At 36.1% G+C, this 20,453-nt stretch overlaps 1 long non-coding RNA gene across 1 annotated transcript in view; it reads left to right on the top strand.

Annotated features, from left to right (window-relative positions):
• Window positions 1–20,182, top strand: part of LOC138925234 (uncharacterized) — a 51,250-nt gene extending 31,068 nt beyond the window's left edge. The window contains exon 4 of the long non-coding RNA XR_011441183.1: window positions 15,185–20,182. This is a non-coding gene — a long non-coding RNA (uncharacterized lncRNA). The remainder of the gene's footprint in view (window positions 1–15,184) is intronic.
• Window positions 20,183–20,453: the final 271 nt, after the last annotated feature.

Raw genomic sequence — 20,453 nt, 5'->3', positions numbered from 1 at the left:
TGTCACTATAGCTCAATGAGTCTTGCATCTAGCAGTTGGTCAGTAAATATATAATGAATCACTATAGTTATAGGGGACAATACTTGAAAAAGGATTCCACGATACCAGAAACCCAGTCCTCATTTTCTGACAGTAAACATTTCAACAGTGGGAGGAAAATTCTCACCATCTTTAGAATTGTTACTTTAATGGAAGAACTGATTTGGATTATTGGATTCAAACGACTGTGAGTAGTTTGACAACTAATGTTTGTCACTGTGGTAGACACTGCTGGGTACAACGATGAACATTACCCAGCCCTGTGTATTGAAAAAGGCAAAGAACTTTTATATAATAAAAATTCATGGCATAAACTATTTAGATTGTCTGAACTTACATTTTGGAAGGACCTCCTTACTTAGTATTAAATGTAGAGTAGATGTCTAGGCCTTTCAAGCATTGCAAATTGAAATAGTTTGTCCCTAATAGCCGTCTGAAATGGAAGAGCTGGTTGATATGTTTTACATCGAACAAACCAATAAGAGATTAGACATTTCACTGCAGCAGGACGAGTCAGCCTGGGGTGATCTGGGAGCCTTGAGCAAAGAGGCACCTGCAGGCACTGAGTGAGAAGAAGGACTCAGTTGAGGCGGGCAGGACACCTCTCTCTGCCGACTCTCCATGGACATCCTGGCATAGCCAGTCGCCTTGAAGACTGGAAACAGGCATGTAGGGTTGTGTGCCTGTCCAAATAGAGTGTTTGGGTGACAGGAAGTTCAGGAACCTGTGCTCAGGCCATCCTTCTCCTTAAATCCTGCAGAAATTAGAATTTGCAAAATGACTTACAATAACTTCTGAGAGGAGATGATCTTCAAAAATGGTCATGAAATATGGAAAGACTGTAAGTGACCGAGAAATTCTTAAAATTAGGGTCTTCTAAATAAATACAAATGTAGGGAAACGATGTTACACACACACACACACACACACACACATAAATAAAGCAAAGAAAGTTACCTAATTTCTGATGGATGCGGTCAAGATTTGAAACAATAATTAGTATGATGTAATCTTTATAGCCTCTAGTCTTAGTTTCTACCATTACTAAATAGAGAAATGAGAATTTATTGTTGTTCTGGCAATAACTCAACTAATATAAGGACTGTTATTATAATAAATGGTAATATAATAAATAAGGTGATAATAAACAAAGCAGTTGTACTAAGTACCAATTTAAAATGGGGAATAACATAATCAGGAGCAATGTCTGAATGTCACCGGGAAGGGCTAGTGACTTCCGTCACATTTCACAGATTAGCACTCTGCACATTTACCATGACTTCTTGGACCCTGAAAACTTAGATACCTGACTTTATTAGCAAACCGAGAAGGGTTTCATCTCTCAAGAGGGTTCCCCAAAGCTGAAATGACTAATACATAAAGTCGTGCTGCTGTTTAATTGATTTACAATGAGAAATATGCCTCTCCTGGGGGGTGGCACAACCACACTGTCAGATCCAGACGAGAGCCGATTTATACTCAGATGAATACTTGTCAGGCGTGAGGCCAGAACAAGGGAAGTGAGATTAACTCAGGTAATTATGGCATCCAGCTGAGACTGGAATGGTCTTGCCAGTGGGGCTGCAATACTGTATACCCCTTGAAAAAGATTCCCCTCCCCTAGGTAGTGATTGGATAGGCACTGCCAATATCTTGATGAATGGCTTATTTTTTAAGCCATGAAGGAAAAATCTTCTCTCTAATTGATATTCATTCTTTAGATGTGATCTTATATTTTATCTAGTTAGAATCTAGTTTTATTTGATTATGAGTCTTTTTGTCCTGCAGGCTATGCATATGTATCCTTTCAGATGGGTGTGCATATTTATATGAGTAACTCTCATAAGGTGATCTTATTATCCTCTTTAAGAAGTTCCAAGAAAGTTCTCACTCTTGTCCTCAAGAGCCCACCATTCCAACGTCCCACTGCAGCTCAGAGGACAGACAGAAGAGCTTCACAGCAGGATTGCTTGACTCCTATTGACTCCTAACATACAACCTCTTAGTCATGTTTTAAAATTGTAGAGCCATATTCCAGGGAAATTTTTGACTTTCCCATGTCCTTTTAACTCTTACTTATCGTTATGGACTGAATTCTGTCCCCCCCCCCCCCAAGATTCCTATGTTAAAGTCCTAACCCCTACTGTGGTAGTATTTGGAAATGGGGTCCTTGGGAGGTAATTAGGGTTAGATGAGGTCATGAGGGTAGAGCTCCCGTGATGGGATTAGTGCCCTTACAAGCAGACACCAGAGAGCTTGCTCTCTTTCTCTCTAAACACACACAAAGAGGTCACGTGAGCAATGTGACCGATATGACAGCATCGACCTCTTTGATTCCTCCACAATACTGTGCACATGTTTGCAAATTTACTTTGAATGAAGATAGGATTATGCAGAGAAATTTATTTGGGCTCGAATTATCCACGGTAATAAAATGTTATAGAATTTTTAATTATCACCAGCTAGAAGTAGAAAGTGAAATTATGGCCCTTGTTAAAATTAAATTTATGTTTAGACATCAGGAACAATTGTCTCACTCTGGACACTCTATCTATGAAAGATCTTAATGTAAATGTAATGACTATAATTTACGAAAGTAGATGAGCAGTGGAATTTTACAAAAAGCACGTTAAAGCACAAATGTGCCAAATTCTTCGTCTTTCTAGGTGGTGCAACAATAGATCAATCTAAGATTGACAAAAAGAGGAAGAGCAAAAGTGAAAGGAAAATTTTATGAGGAAGCAGGTGGTCTCCAGTATCAAATCTTACTGACAAATGCAGCTATAGGACACAAGAACTGATAAAAATGCCCCCTGGACTTGCTCCTTTATGTTTGAAACCCAGGAGCACCTCATGATTGCAGCATCTAATAGTTAAATTAGAAAATCCTCTCATTAAACTATAGTGACTAACAAAAATTTACTACCATGCTATACCTTAATAGCTATTAATAAGTTCACAAACTGAGTCCATAACATTTGATGTTTGTTATTGATGTCTTTCTGTTTACTCACAGGTATCCAGCAATATTCTTCCTTTGCATTACATGAAATTTATTCCCAAGATGCAAAATACATACACGTTAAGTATAAAAACTTATTGCTTCTTGGAAAGAAGTGTTTACAAAACCATAAAACAAAAATACTTTTAAAATTCTACTATATTTACAATTGTTAATCCATTGTAAAGTTTTAGGATTCTGTATATATCAGAAAACATCAGAATGCATGAGAAATATATTACTTTTTAATTAGCTTAGATATCTGGAAGAGTTTATTAGATTTACCAAGAATGTATTTGTAAAACTATGATATATGATATGATATAACTTATATATGGAATCTAAAAAACCTGAAGTCATTGAAACAGAGAGTAGAATGGTGGTTAGGAGCAGCTAGGGGGTGGAGGAATTCAGGTTAAAGGTATAAACTTGCAACTAGTAGATAAACATGTTCTGGAGATCTAAGGCACAGCATAGTGTTTACAGCCAGTGTTACTGTATTATAAACTTCAAAGTTGCCGAGAAACTAGATCTCAATTGTCTTCACCACAAAAAAGCAATAATTATGTGATGTGGTAGAGGTGTTGGCTAATCGTGTTGCAGTCTATAAATGAATCAAATCAACCCATTGTACACCTTTAAAGTATACAGTGTTAAACGTTAATTACATCTCAATAAAAAAAAGAATGTCATGATCTACTGCCAAGTGAAACAAGGTTGCAGTCACAACAACAGGTACAGTATAATCTCATTTTCTGAAGGTAAAATGCACGTGTGAGATCTCATCAAGGTGGCGGCATAGGCAGACTCTGATTTCACCTCCTCCCAGGAACACAACCAGGTTATGACTATTCTTGGAAAAATTACCCTGGAGAGAAAACTGAAAACTGCATAAAAAGAATCCCCACAACAAGGGACAGTACTGACTGAGGTGGAAGAGGGAGAAATTACTTTTGGAGAGAAAGAAAGCTACCTTCCTGAGCAGCAGAACTTCACAGCCAGCCAGGTGGGAGCCACCCTAAGGTATGCAGCCCTCCCTGGAGAAGTGGGGAACTTAGTGGGGGCTTGTTAGTGCTATAAGCATCCTTCAGACTCAGCATAACTGAGACGATGTCCTACTATCTGGCTTTGATGGCTCTTAACTACAGTGGGGAATACCCCCAGAAAAGCTCCAATCAGCCGAAAGCCAAACAGACCTGGCTCTTAAAGGGCCCATGCACAAATTCACCCATCTCACAGAGCAAACGAAAATCACCAAAAAGAAAGCCGCATGGTCCTTTGGCTAAAAGAGACTCACCTGGTAGACTCTGGGTGCATCTCAGTGAGAGGTGGGACCTCTCAAGAGACTGAGACATTGGTGGCAGCCATTGTTCAGACCTAGTCCAGGCGTGCTGATACAGACCTGGTGGATGCCACAGAGGTTCTTCCCCCGGCCTGTCAACCCAGGGGTCCGCCACACCCACTAGAGTGCAGATTTAATCCAGTTCAGCCAGGGCAGGCAGCCTTCCCCAGGGACCAACCCCACCCAACAGCAAGCCCTCAGGCTACTTGTTTGCCTGCATAAAGTGGGTGCCTTGACCCACTACAGGCAGGTGAGTGTGTCCACTTCTGTGAGAAGTGGGTGAACCGTGGTGGGTGTTGGTGGAGAAGTGGGGGCCTCTGCAGTAGGGTGACTGGATATGCTCCAGGGGGTTAGGAAGTGTGCATGGACCAGGACTGTGTTGACAGTGTGTGTGGTCCTGTGGGGGGTGAGGCTTATCAGTGGCAGAAGACCCGTGCTTCACAAATAGCCATAAAAAGGATCAGCCCCATCTTCCAAAGCCTGAAACAATTGGGTGGTCCCGTGCCTAGGGCCAGCCCCACTCAGCTGCAATCCTAAGAGAGCTGACAAAGCCTTGCAGGCCTGAGGCCTACAGCAACTGTAAGCCCCTGAGCCTAGCAACCAGCCACTCTGGGTACCTACTCAATTAACAGGATAACTGCAACAGGAATGTGCTATTATACCTTGTAGCCAAAGGTGCTGGGGCTCCCCAAACCCAATTTACAAACAGCCAGCAGGGAGGGGAAGACTAGACTCCCTGGGTACTTGCAGTAAGAGCAACCTTGCCACAGGATAAGGACACAAGTAACCCACCTAGGTGACACTCCTGGAACACTTGGACTGGTGACGAGAAGAAAGCACACTGCTGGGCCTCAAAAGGTATCTCTTACCTAAGGCCACTTCTCTAAGATCAGGAGACATAGCTGACTCACCTAATACATAGATATAAGCACAGAGAAAGAGTCATAGTGAGGAGGCAAAGGAATACATTCCAAGCAAGGGAACAGGACAAAACCCCAGAAAAAGAACTAAGTGAAACAGAAATAAGCAATCTACTTGACAAAGAGTTCAAACAAAAACTCTTAAGCATGCTCACAGATATTGGGAGAAGACTGGATAAATGCAGTGAGCTCACCAACAAAGAACTGGAAAATATAGAAAAGAACCAATCCGAAGTGAAGAATAAAATACTGGAAATGAAAAATTCACTAGAGGGACTTACTAGCAGAGAAGATGATACAGAAGAATGAATCAGTGAGCCAGATGAAAGACTAGAGGAAATCACCCAAGCTGAACAGGAAAAGGAAAAAAATAATTAGACAGAATGAGAACAGTCTAAGGGAACTCTGGGACAATATCAAGAGCACTAACATTCGGATTATAGGTGTCCCAGAAGAAGAAGAGAGAGACAAAGGGACGGAGAATCTATTTGATGAAATAATAATCTAACCTAAGGAAAGAAACAGACATCCAGGTACAAGAAGCACAGAGAACTCCAAACAACATGAACACCAAGAGGCCCACACCAAGACACATTATAATTAAAATGTCTTAAAGAGAAAATCCTAAAAGTGGCAAGAGAAAGGCAACTAGTGACATACAAAGGAAAACCCATAAGGCTATTTGCAGACTTCTCAGCCGAAACCCTACAGGCTAGAAGACAATGGCAGGACATATTTAAAGTGCTGAAAGGAAAAGACCTACAACCAAGAATACTCTATCCAGCAAGATTATCATTCAGAATGGAAGGAGAGACAAAGAGCTTCCCAGACAAGTAAAATGAATATGTCTTTATGTGTGTGTATGCTTATATAGGCATATAAACACAGACTAGAAGGAAATGCTCCAAAATGTTAGCAACTGCATCTGGATTATTACAGGTGAGATTTGCTTATTTTTGTGCATGTTTATCCTATAATTTTTCTATAATTTTTCTATAATTTTCTATAATTCATTGAATTACTTATATGATAATTAGATACAAATCTCATGGAAATACATACTTGCCAACAATAAAGACATGTGGCTCATGAACAAAAACAACAAAATGCTTCTTCACTTTGATCCTTGGGAGTTTCAAAAACTATGTTCTAATTAGCTAGTGATTGCAGCCCCTAACAGTTAAATTAGGCAGTACTTAACACAAGCACAATTTACTACTGTGCTGGACCTTGACAATTATAAACAAGCTCACAACTGAGTCCACAACGTTTGTTGGGGTCTTTCTGTTTACTTACAGGTATCCAGGAATCTTCTTCTCTTATATTACATGAAATCTATTCCCAAAAAGCAAAATATAAACACATAAGTAAAAAACTTTTTATCAACTTAGTCTAATTATTTTCACATGATATTTTCCTTATATATGATACTGCTAATCAACGATATACTAATTTTCAGCATTTTTGAAAAGTAGCTATTGTTCAATGATCCTCTGAAATGTTTTTACCAAATTATTGTACAAACAGCCATACCTTACCTTCCTATTACCAAAATTGAGCATTATCATTCTTTTTCATGTTTTCCAAACTGCTAGGTGAAAATGATGTTTAGTGATATTTAAGTTAAAATATTGTATATTTTAATATGTATGATTATATTCATACACACATTTTTAAGTATGTTTTCACTGTCTCCTTGGGGTTCTTTTTTTGTTAATTTCGCATTTATGCCCTATGTCCCAAGCTGTCTACAGTCTTCTTGCAAATTTATAATCGTTCTTTAAATAATAGAGATATTAACAGAGCATAGTTAAAATAATGACATTTTTCCTTACAGGTGGATAAGAGACAAACAATTTGTACAGGTTGATTCCTGTTTTGTAGATATATGCTGCTAAAAGAAAAATTCAAAAACAAGTAAAATCGTGACTTTCATACAGGTGCAAAATTAACATATCTCAATGATTTTATTTAACTTATTATTAATGAGAAGACTAGTAATGTTTTACAACTGCTTTGGAAAAAAACCAACAAATTTATATGCAGTAAAGGAATGTTGAAATAAATTTGCAAAAACTGCTCTATCCATAGGGCAATAATCAACCACATTCCACAGGACACAATCAATTGGCGTTTCTATGGACAAGAACTCTTTGCAATGCGTTCCATTTCTATGAGCCAATTTCTTTCTTCTTTTTATCAAGGTAACATTGGTTTATAACATTATATAGACTCTAGATGTACATCATTATAATTCTACGAGCTAACTTCTACGTGTACAGTGTAGTGAAACAGCTGAGTCAAAGAAAACAAAACCACACACTCCTGTAGAATCAGGTAATCCCTGGATGCTACAATGTTCCAGAGAAGATACCCAGAAATTACTTTTGCCCATCTCAAAGCCTTAATTCTTTTCCTTGGAATCCATATATCATTTCTGAGTAATAAAAATATGTAAGGATATACACCAACATATTAATAGTTACTATATTTCGATTTGGGGATTTGAGATGCTTTTTGTTTGCCTTAGAACCTGATTTCCTTGACAACACACAGAAAATAATAAAGCAAAAAATAAATACATTAGACTTCCTTGAAATTAAATCTTCTACTCATTGGAAGACTCTATGATGCAAATAAAAAGGCAGGCCTAAGTGGCTTACAAATATTTGTAATATATTTTTCTGGCAAAGGATTCATATCCAGAATGTGTAAAGAATTGTCATAGATGAATAATAAAAAGAAAAACAATAAAAAGTGGATGAAAGAATGGAAATAGGCAGTTTGCAGAAGAAGTTCTATAAATGGCCAATAATCACATAAACATGTTCAACATCATTAGTCATCAAGAAAATGCAAATTAGCAGCAAAATTAAAGGTCACTTCACTCTAATAAAAGAGAGAGAAAAAAGGTTGGAAATACCATGTGTTGAGATGTGAGTAACAAAATCTCATACACTGCTCATGGGAGTGAAAAATACTATAATCACTTTGGAAAATAGTTTGCTAGTTCCTCACAAAGTTAAAGATACACTTACTTTATCACCCAATAATTCCCTTCTGGGATATTTACCCAAGAGAAGTAAAACATATATCCACAAAATGACTTGTGCAAGAATATCTATAACAGTTTTATTCAAAATAGCAAAAACTGGAAACAACCTAAATATCTATCACTAGGGGAATGGTGTATTCTTACAATGAATATACACTCAGCAATAAAAAGGCAAAGAAACGACTAATACAACATTATAGATGAATGTCAGAAACATGTGGAAAAGTGGGTAAAATGAAACTTTTTGGGTGATGGCAATGTTCTGTATCCTGGCAGGAGTGAATACTTGTGTCAAAACTCTTCAAATTGTATTTACATCAAATTTTAAAAAATTTGCTGGAGTGTAAGAAGGGAGACACTGAAGAGTGAACACTAAATAAATGCATTTTATGAACTTCTAAAGAAGGTAAAATTAAGTTATTGGTGATTGAAATCAGACCAGGTCTTGGCTCAGGGTAGGAGGATTAACCTCAGAGGAAACTAGGGAACTTTCTGGAATTAGGCTACTGCTCTATATCTTCACTGGGGCGGAGGTTACATAGGAGTTCACATTTTTCAAAAATACTTGAATTGCACATTAATACCTGTCGATTTTTATTATGCATATAAATAAGAACAGAAAAAACAGATTGTTTTCCATATGGGTATCCAAACTAACCCAGTACTATTTATTGAAAGGATCACTGTTTCTCATTACACACCAAGTAATTTTACATTTGGATCTGTATTTAGACTATTTTGTTCCATTGCTCTATTTCTCTATTTTTGAGCTAATATTACTCTGTCTAAATTATTGATGCTTTACAACAAGCCAGGACATCTGATAGTATATGATGTCAAAATTATTTTTTTTCCTTCCAAATTTATCTTGGCTACTTTTGTGCTTTTCTATTTCCATATGCATTTTAGAATCAGCTTGTCAATTCACACACACACACACACACACACACACATATTTTGACTGGTATTGCATGAAATCTATGGATCTATTTGGGTAGAATTATAATCTTTATAATATAGTCTTACAATTCATAACCATTTATTTAGACCTTCTTTAACTGCTTTCAGTCTTGTTTTGCGGTCTTACTGTGTGGAAATCTTGTATACTTTTTTAGATTCATACCTAGGTATTTTATGTTTCTTATACCTATTGTAAATACTATCATCTTCTTAAAAAGACATTTTACACTTGGCGCATATAAAAGAATATAGGTGAATTTTTGCATATTGACCATAATCTAGCAAACTTACTAAATTTTATATCAATTTTGTATCAATTCTCATATTTTCTACGTACTTTTTCTGATTTCTATATGCACAATCATGTCATCAGCAAATAATAAGTTTTGTATCTCACATGTATCTTGTTATATGATAGTAATAATAATTGTGAATTTCTAGATTAGATGTTAAGTGAAAAGAAGTATTTCGTATAGCACCTGCTCCCCTCAATTTTACCTGTTACATTTTCCTGCCGTTGTGAAGTGGCATGGATTTGAGGGAGAGATGATGCCAAGAATAATAGTCTTAAATATTTAGGACTCTCTATAGAGAGAACTTTTAGTGTATGTAATAACCCAAAAACAAAGAGTTAACAGTAAACTGTCTCCATACCCACTTATTTTCACTGTCACTGTTGATAAATATTGGCTTACTTTCTGTCTTAGTTTTTTATTGCTGTCACAACAAATTACTGCAAATTTAGTGGCTTAAGACAACACAAATTTATGATCTCACCGTTCTGTAAATCAGAAGTCTGAGCTGGCTCTGCTGGTTTTTCTGCTGTGGGTTCCATAAAGCTGTGCCTGAGGTGCTGGTGGCTGGGCTCTGATCAGGAGGCTCCTTCGGGTTGTTGGCAGAGTCCAGTTCCTTGTGACTGCAGGACTGAGGTCCCTCTTTCCTTTCTGGCTGTCAGCTGGTAGCCATCAGTGACTCCTGAAGGCCTCTCTGATCCTTTCACGTGAGCTCCCACATATCAAAGGCAGCAAGGGCACATTAAATTCTCCAGTTTGGGATCTCTCTGGCTTTCCCTTCTGTTTCATTGCAACTCCCTTCTGTCTACAGCCTGTGAAAGTTCCCTGCATTTAAAAGCACAGGGGAGTAGATTGGGCCCACCTGCATAATCCAGGATGATCTCTCTATTTTAAGGCCAATAACTTTGCTCACATCTTCACAGTCCTCTTTGCCAGGTAATGTAACACATTTCAGACGTTAAGGTGTGGCCATCTTTGGGGTTGGAGGGACGTTGTTATAAGTGTGGAGCCTACCACACTTTCTCAGTCTCTTGCAGAAACTCAAGGGACTGGCGTTTCCCCCATCAGATGAAGAGCTTTGATGATTTTTTCCAGGAGGGATTACTTTTTCCTCCACAGCAATGTCATCCCCTACACCTCTCTGTGACACGATCCATGGCTCTCTCTCTGTTATTGTCTCCCTACTGTATTAAGGCTGTGCCCTCTTAATATTATTGCCCTTTTATGTTTTTCCCGTGGAATAGTCTGTCTTTTACTTCTCTTTACCCTTTGGTCTTTAAAGTAGACCCAGTCAAAATTATGTATCTACGATTCCAGATGTTTTTCTATAGTTAGACGTTTCCACCAAACATAAATGATTACAACAAACACCATGTAAAGGAATTACCACCGTCATCACACAGCAAAAAGATGAGCTACTTCTCAGCAAACGAAGTTGTTCAAACAGTATATTGAGAATTACATGTTTATAATTTTGCCTTTTCTTTCTCAGTTCAGCTCTTCATAACATTGTTTTTGTGGATTTGCTTAATATGATTTACTTAAACACGGGATTATGTAGGGAATACAATTGCTTAGCACTTTCTGGAATGTTTTATGTGGGATCACCATTCTTGCAAAGATCACGAGGAGAGCGAGGCTGCAGATGTGTGCACCTGCCGCTTCTGCTGCCTATTGACTCTCCGACACCCAAAGGGCCACTGGCTCTTCTCTGTCTACTGACTTATTTAGTGCAGGAGTCCTACTTTTTCCAGATTATAAATGTGCCTTTTCTTTTCTTACAGTGTCTTTTCTAAAAGATGTACACTTACAGGTTACAATTTATGTCTTTCAGTTTTTAAAATGGAATGGGTATTGTTTTCTATAATTAAGCTTCAGAGCTCCTCTGCTCCTTTTACTGAGGATTGACAAAGCATCAACAACAGTAATTTTAGAACTGAGGAATGCTGTGGTTGCATATGGTGTCATAACAAAGGATTGACTGGGAAAATCTTGTGAAACAGTCAAGAATTCAGTTGGGTATCAAAAATGATTAATCCTATTATTTAGGAGTTCTATACTGTCAGCCCTGACTTAGCCATTTTCTGTTCGACTGAGTAGGTATGTTCTATGTTTCAAATTGAAAGTTCAAAGAGGAAGTTCTCTCAAAGTGTATCTTTTAGAATTATGGTAGGTTGTGAAATTCAAGGAGAAATATAATATTAAAGGCTGGTGGAGAAGAGATTCCAGAGATTCTGTTTCAGGAACATAAATCAGGAGGATGTAGGTAGCTAGACCCTTCATCCCCACCCCCACACTCCAGCACCGCTTGTTCACTTGAATCTTTCATTCACGTGTCTGTATCTCAAGGTCGTATTTGTAAGATGGGCATTAATAATAATGTCCTGTCTGCCTGAAGACAGAGCGTTGACTCAAAGTTGTCCAAACATGGAATTTTGTGAATAGAAAAGAAGGCAAAAAGTCACATAGTTGACTTCTTTAAGTGACACAACCTTTTTTCAAAACATCAAATTAAATTCTACAAAACTAAGTGAAAAAATAAGTATACAAAAGAGTCTATGAATTTACATAAGTAATGTGTAATACTTATGTAGTATATACAAGATAAATTCTATGCAATGGAAATTATAAATATATATTTTATACAAATATTTAACATAGTCCACCTATCTGTCCATCTATCTGTTGGGAAAGAAACAATGGAAGAAAAATCGGTTCTAACAGAGTGATAGGATTCTGTACAATTTTCATTTTCTTGTGCTTTTCTGTATTTTCCAAATTTTCTGTAATGAGTAAATATTCTTTTCACTAATATTTCTTTATTCATCTTGGTATATACCCACATCTGAAATTATGCGTAATGATAATAAATAGTTAAAAGATAGGCCTTTGAGAATTTAACCATCTAAGCCATGGGTCTCTTGATGATTCTTAATAATGGGAGAGTTGTTAAATAAATTATTCCCTTTCCCATAAGAGGATAATTTAAAGTAAACACATCAATAAGTATGAAATAAAATTAAATTGAATTAGCAATATAATATTAAGTAAAATATTATATAGTATGTGTATTATATTATATATAATGCTTACATGAGAAAAGTAGTGTAGGATATTTCTTTTCCAAATATTTATTTTTGTAATCTCATAGTTATAAGTTTCTATAGGGAAACAAAAGTCATCATAACATGAAAGTTCCTAATTCATCTCTTTGTAATATCAAAAATATGAATAAAAATAGAAATGCAAATTAAGAATTACCTGATATTTTTAATTTTTCATGGGTTTGTTTTAATGAGCAGGAAAACATTGTCCTAAATTATTTGAGGGTATATATGTATTTTAGACTCTTTCAAAGAAGTTAAACAAAAAAGTTTATACATATTTATGATATTTCACAGGTCTTATACAAAGGACATATAGCCCTTATAGAGATTTTCATCTTCAAGTAAATAATATCACCCTGAATCAACAGCTTATTCTCTAGGCTAACACTCTTGTCCATTGGGCCAGAAAATTTCAGTTGTCATTGGAAGACAGGTGGGTGGAGACATACATGTTCATTTAGCTATTGAGACTTTGTAATCATTTGGTTTTATGAATAAAGATTCTTATTTCCTGTAAAAGGAATCAGTGTCACCCGCAGCAGAGGTATATACTAGATTTGTAAGAACTGGAGATACACACTGTTCACAGCAAGCGTAAGGCTTCATTCAAAGGGGTACAAATAATCCTAAAGAACAATAACTTACAAACCTTGAAAAATGTCAACAGAATAGAATCCTTTAGAAGAAAAAGAAGAAAAACACAGGAAAAACTGTATAACCTGAAAGAGGGCAGGGCCTTTGTTCTTTAGGTAAAGATATGAGAAAAATTCTACCGCAGTAGTCTAACATCATAATATTGAAACAAAATAATAATAGATGAATTCCTGAGGTAAGTTAAATTGAACCTAGATCAAATTGTTTGGCAATTTCTATAGCAGAAAATATTTGAACTAGTTAAATTAATTTATAATTTTTACTTCTAAATGTGTGTTTGTATGATATGATAGCACTGGGTCTCTTAAAATACTCTTGGAAAATTGGTAGAATTTATCTTATTATTATTGGAATTTATCCATCCTGTTCCTTTTCTTGCTGTTTCGAGATTATTAACTTGTTCAAATGGAAAAATTCAAGATCTAAATATAATAAGAGAAGTGCCTAATTAAAGTGGGATAAAAGGTAAAGGAAAGCCTGTGGCCGCCAGATCCCAATCCAGAGGGTGTGTGAATTGAGGCGTGTCTCTGTGAGCACAGTGGTCCCGCTGACATATGATGAGCAGCAGTACAAAAGTCATAGCGCTGGATGAAAGGGTGTTCCAGATAGACTCTAATTAGAACTACTCATGCTTCCATTGACCAGATTCTGCCACCCTTCCCTCTCCCTACCTCCCAAACAGATGTACCATTATTGGAAGAAGAATAATAACCAAGAATAACTTAAATAAGACCTACGCATAGACATTGAAGCAAAAACATGAGGGGTGAGGAGGAAGGAAATGGCAACAAATGGAAAGATTATATTACATATTAAACACTTTGTTTTAAATTATTTGAAATAAAGCTAAACAAATGCATGAATAATGATTGCAAACAACAGGCAAATATTATAACCCTCAGCAATGTTAAAAGAGTAATTAAGTAGTGGAAAAAGATTGGAAGGGTAGGGCACAAAAAACACGTAGGTGAATATGTATTCGATTCCTTTTATTTCATACCAGAAGACAATAGACATCTGCTCCAAATGGGAAAATGTACTTAAAGAAAACTTAATTACCCCAATCTGCTAATATTTCTCATATATTTTCACCATTGGAGAGATATTTTAGAAATTAATGTCTTATTACAAGGAAAATGTTATCTAAAAACAGCAATTTATTAAGCTTAATTTCACTTGCTTTTTCTTCTTTGAAAAGCCATTAAATAAAACTTTTATCTTTGGTAAAACAATTATAGTATTTAGCCAAATTACTTTACCTATTTATTTCCGTCTGTGTATATGCACAGAAAGGAGTCGAGAATTATGGTCAGCAAATGTTAATATTTATTTCTAGGTGATGGAGTTTGGGGATGATATATCTACTTATAATTTTCCTGTTGCCTGCATTTTATATAATTATAAAATATAACATTTTAAAACTATTTGAATAGGGTAAAAATGTCTAGTTTTAAACATTTTAGTTGAGTAAATCTATTCACAAACTTTCAAAATCATACACAACATTCTTGACTTAAGTACCATCAACTCTAATGCCTGATCTAAAATTTCCGTGACCTACCATATCCTATATCTGAAAACCTGTCCTCTAAGCCCCGGATTTGCTGCTTCAAAGGTGATATGAACCACTGACAGCTGCTGAGTGTCCTCAGAATTTTGTAAAAATACCTTGTGTTATAATTACAATTAACAACCAATTCAATGAATTACCATTCAGAAAAGATATCAGCTTGATTTATCTTCAACTTCTAAAGTAGTTCTGTGTAAAAACTAAATCAATACAGAAATATTCATTTTGCCATTTGAATTGTAGTGAAAAGGAGTAAAGATCCACAGTAGACAGACAGGAGCCCAGCGAAGAAGCGGCAGTGTCCACACGTCACGTTTCACATGTTCCTAGACGCCTGCCAGAAACTGGCAATGAATTTCACGTGCAGTGAGGAGTGACTGAATTTCAGGAAAATCTGTAAATTTGTCCTTATGTTTTCACTGAGCTTCTCTCAACTGCAGTTTTGAACTTTCTAATCACTTGATAAAGCATTTTAAAATACCAAAAGGTAAGTATAAAATGGTAAAAGAGCTTGATTATCTCTTTTATTGGTCATAGCTGAGAGTTATACATGTTTTAGGGAATATAGCAAATTTATATAAGCAATGGAGTGTGTTATAGCATGTATGGTAGGAATTTACACAGCCTGCTTGTACATGGGACCTTTGCAGTTAATTCGGAAGACTGGGTGAGAAAGAGCATACCAGTTGAGTGACACCCTAGGCCGACTGTTGAGACAGCTGGGAAACCTGGAACCCAGGGAACCCAAAGGCAGTGGAGAATGCTGGGTTCAGCGCTTCAGTTCTGCTGAGCACGGAAGCCTGTCAACGTTAATTTCAGGAAGTTGCATGTTGTCAAGCAGTTTCCTTTTATCATGTATAAGCCACCTCACCAAGACCCATTTAAAAAAAAAAAGGAGGCACTTTCAAATTCGGACAGAAAGAATAATTCATCTTTCAGGCCCTGAATCATGCTGGTGCATCCCCCGGCTCGTGTAAAGAGCTCCTTTAGTCAGTGTGATCGTCAGCTCACAGGTCCTGTTAGACGGAAGCAACAGGCAAAGCTAAACAAAACACACAAGTTTCTCTGCATAAAACCACCATTAGTCAACGGAATCGAGGATACATGTTAGGAATTTGTTCCAAACTTAAACATTATTGTAATCTTGGTTACGTTTGACTATCTGTTAACTCCTGAAATATATCCAGCAATGTTAAAGTCATATGGAACATTACTTTATGAACCAAAAAATAGAAAATTCAAACACTACATCTCTACTAAACCTACTGCTATGCTTATTCACAGGAAGATGTTCTTAAAATAATGAACAAATCGGAATCATCTAACCACAAAGTGCCTCTATTCAGCTTAATCAGAATGGAAATAAATGAATATTTGAATTTTAAAAGCAAATGCAAAAGATATAGATCTATTTAAACAAATCAAATCAACCCAGCATTCAAATTGCACAGGATTTTCGCTGTTCTTTAAAAATGACCTTCTTCTCATCTTGTTCTGTTTTCCATCTTCCACGGCAAAGCAGTGCAAGGTGACTTTCTTCCATCTGCACCTCTCTTCCTATAAAAGTCCCCTGTCTACAGCCTGGGACACTCAGAATGTTTGTTGAATGAATTAACACTATTTGTACAAGACCTATTCTTGGCAAACACAGCACCACATGTGTTTAGAGACTCTGTCCTGTTTACTTTCAAGACAAGTCAAAGCAGGCAGTGACATCACAAGCATGACAGAGTCATCTGGTGTGTCTTCCTTAGATGACACACGTGCACTGAAAACAGAACAGAGAGCAGACTTCCACGGTTTAAATATGCAGGACTGAACGAGACTCTCTTAATATTCTAATTATTGTCATGATTTTTTGTAACATATATTTAAATCTGTTCTACTTTGACTGAGCCTTTACAAGAGAGCAGCATTCCGAAAATTGATTTATTTTTTATCGTTACCTGTCTTAAATGTTGAATTTGTTACATATATAAACGCAACCATAGAACAAGACATTACAGCAATCAAGAAATTTATTTATAAAACATGTTTAGGAATGTCTGATTTCCCTGGAACCAAAAATATTAGAAATTGCAAGACAAAAGATCTAACCCATAATTTATAATGTATATAATGGTAAAATGGCCTGTGTGAAGACTAAGAATTGTCTCACTATTTTATATTTTATCTACCCAGGAAAGCTGCATAAATATTATTTAAATCATAATTATCTGCCAGATGTAAAAGTCTAATTGTGCCATATTTTATGTATGACAGAAGAAATGATAATAGGGAAGAAAATTAAAATATTTTCAATTCCTAAAATATATAGATTTACTTGCTATAATACATTCATAGACAGCACTTTTTCTTGTAATTAATTAACATTTGATTGAATTTCCTAATATTACAGTTCTGTTAACATACACAACTTGAATAATTTGTGCAGTCTTTTTCCCATCAGGCATGAATGTAATTATCCCTTATCTTTCAACACAGCCCACCCTGTAAATACAATTACAAATTTCATGTTTACTCAAGCATAAAAAACTCATAAAATTAATATTGCCTTTGTTCTCTTACCTTTGTCAGTTATTAAAATGCACCAGAGATTTCTTGAATTTACCCTCCATGACTACAATTTCCAGCTAGAATTAATTTTTACCTTGATTTTCAAACTTTAACAAAGGCTTTTACATGTATTCCGACTTTGGGCCGTTGTTAGAAGTTTGCGTTTCTCACATTCAAAAAGACTCAACTTGGAGTAGAAATCTTAAAGACTAGAAAATTGGAAGTATTAAAATTAATTTGGCAGGCCACGTGTAGTCAATGCCCCAAAGCATGCCACTCAGGGCAATACGCCCTGGAACGGTGTCCAGAACCGTCCTGGGGATTCTCAAGGTCTTCACTTCCTAATATCTCAATAAGAAAATAGAAGGCCTATTAAATGATAATATCAGTGATCATGAAAGGCCTTTTCACGGAAGGAGGGATAACCAACGATTTTTAACATGTTTTTTAAAACTTCAAGTGTTCAAAAAGTGAGCACCATCCTAACAGCAACAAGAACCCTATGATCAGAAATCCTGAAACCTGTGGAATTTTGATGAAAACTGAACGGCGGTCTCTTTCTATCTGGGAGACGACATGCTAATCTATCCATGTGATTTGCAGAAAACTAAGTGCCAGCCTTGATGTTTGCTACACTGCTTGTTTTCTGGTTTTATTGATCAGTCTTCATTCTGCATTTAACACAGGGAAAACTGCTATATTTGATGTTTGCCTGCCCTAATTTGCAAAGTAATCTATAAAGCTTAAAGAATGACCAACTCATGGGACAGAACTTGCTCAAGGGGAGCTATTATTATTTCTAAGATCTAACTTACTTCCAAGGATAATTTGTTAATTTATATTACTGTATAGTATTTTCTATGGAGTTTAAACCACACATTCTACGGGATCATATATTAATTGGATACTGTAACTAAAGTCTGGAGTTTTTATTTATATTTCAAAAAGTTTAGTAAAAATCTATAGGGGTTTATTTTGTGCCAGGTTCATTTCAAAGTACTTTACAAATAATACTTGTTTAGTCTTCCTAATACTTGTTTAGTCTTCATAACAGTATTACCTCCATTTTACATATAAGAAAACTGAGGCACAGAGAGTTTATATAAATTGCTTAAGGTCACACAGCTGTCAAGTGAGAAAGTGGGTTTCAAACAGAGGCAGTCTAGTATCTAGAGTCCATGAAATCTATTCTGCTTCTTTGAGTCACAAGTTGAGAAAAAACTTGTTGTCTTTTATGTTGTCACGAAGGTACCAATAATGCCATTTCTTTCTAGCTTGTTGCTTACTAGTTGTTCAAGTTCTACTAATCTTTTACGCCTTTATTACTTTTACTCCCTTGGGAAGTGGTGAATAGAGTATGGAAGCGTCTGTATTGCAGCATCTGCCAACCACTCACAGATTTATTTTGACCAAAATCGTTGTGGAGATAAAGCCAACAGAATGGAATTAGTCTAAGGGTTAAATTTGCACCATGGTAGAGAAGACACCACAGTGTGCGTCAAATCCAACTGCCCAGGTGGTTTCCTGTTAGATCTGTGAAGCCCAGGAGACGGAGGGACCCTGCCTGCAGGAACACCCTCGCCAGGCGCCCCTGAAACCAACACATCAAGCCTTGCATTTCTCAGGCTTTGCCTTCTTTCTCCTTTTCTGTCCTCTGAGTGACCTACAAGGGCTGTCGCTGTTAAGTATTCCCGTGAAAGAAAATGCTCCCTAAGGTTTGAAATCAACACAGAAAGCAATCCACTATTGGGGTATTTATATATATAAGCTGTGGAATTAAAATTAGCCACCTACTGTAGGGTTATCATTTTCTTCACAACTTTAAGATGTTGCTTAGGTCAAATAAATGCACAATTTTTAATTGTGATGAAGTCCAGTTTGTCAATTCCTTTTCTTGTTCCTGCTTTTGGTGTTCTATCTAAGAAACCTGTGCCTACCGCAAAGTCACAAAGGTGTTCTCTCTTCTTTTCTGCTAAGAATTGTATGGTTTTAGCTGTTACATAACATTTATAACCACTTTGAGTAATTTTGTATGTTTTGTGAATTCAGGGTTAATGTCCGTTTTGTAAATTATGAACATCTAATTATTCAATCATCATTTGCTGAAAAGACTTTACTTTCTCCCATTGAATTGCATTGGTCTCTTTGTTGAAATCCAATTGACCACATATGTGTGCACCTATTTCTGTGTTATCTATTCTGTTTCATTGATCTAAATCTCCCCTTTCACAAAAAACACACTCTCTTGATTATGCTAGCTTTACAGTGTCTTAAAATTAGAGATAACATGCCTTCAAACTGTGTCTTGTTTTTTAGTTTCTTTTGTTATTCTAGGTCCTTTGCATGTCCATGCAGATTTAGGAATCAGCTCATGAATATAAAAAAAAATGTTTATTAGGATTTTTATTGTGATTGCATTAATCAATTTGGAAAGAATTGGCGTTTTAAAAAAACTGAGTTTTACAATCCATGAATAGGATTTATCTCTCCGTTTATTCAGATCTTTTATTTCCCTCGTAATGTCTTGTAGTTTTCACTGTGATGAACTTGGATGATTTCTCTTAGGTTTATTTCTAAGTAATCTATGACTTGGAGGAGATATTTTAAATGTAATTGTTTGTGTTTATTTTATTTTCCAAGTGTTTGCTGAAGTTTTATAAAATAAAGTTGATTTTTGTATCCTAATTTTGTGTCCTGTGAGCTTGCTAAATTCACCTGTTAGATTTAGTAGTTGTAGATTCCTTGAAATAGGTTAACAGCCATAGAATTATAAAGCAGGGAGAGTTTTACTTATTTCTTTCAATTTTCTTTTATTATTTATTTTTCTTACCTTTTGGCAAAAGTTAAGACTTCCAGTGAAAAATTGACTAGAAATATGAGAAGTGGTAAAAGGGGTCATCCTTGATTAATTTTTCCCAATTTTGGGAGGAAAGCACTCAATCTTTCACCATTAAAT

The sequence above is a fragment of the Equus caballus genome, chromosome 1 (genome assembly GCF_041296265.1).
Source record: "Equus caballus isolate H_3958 breed thoroughbred chromosome 1, TB-T2T, whole genome shotgun sequence".
In the NCBI taxonomy this organism is placed as follows: Eukaryota; Metazoa; Chordata; class Mammalia; order Perissodactyla; family Equidae; genus Equus; species Equus caballus.
Note: the sequence above shows the minus strand (reverse complement) of the source record. Positions and strands in the feature narration are given on the sequence as shown.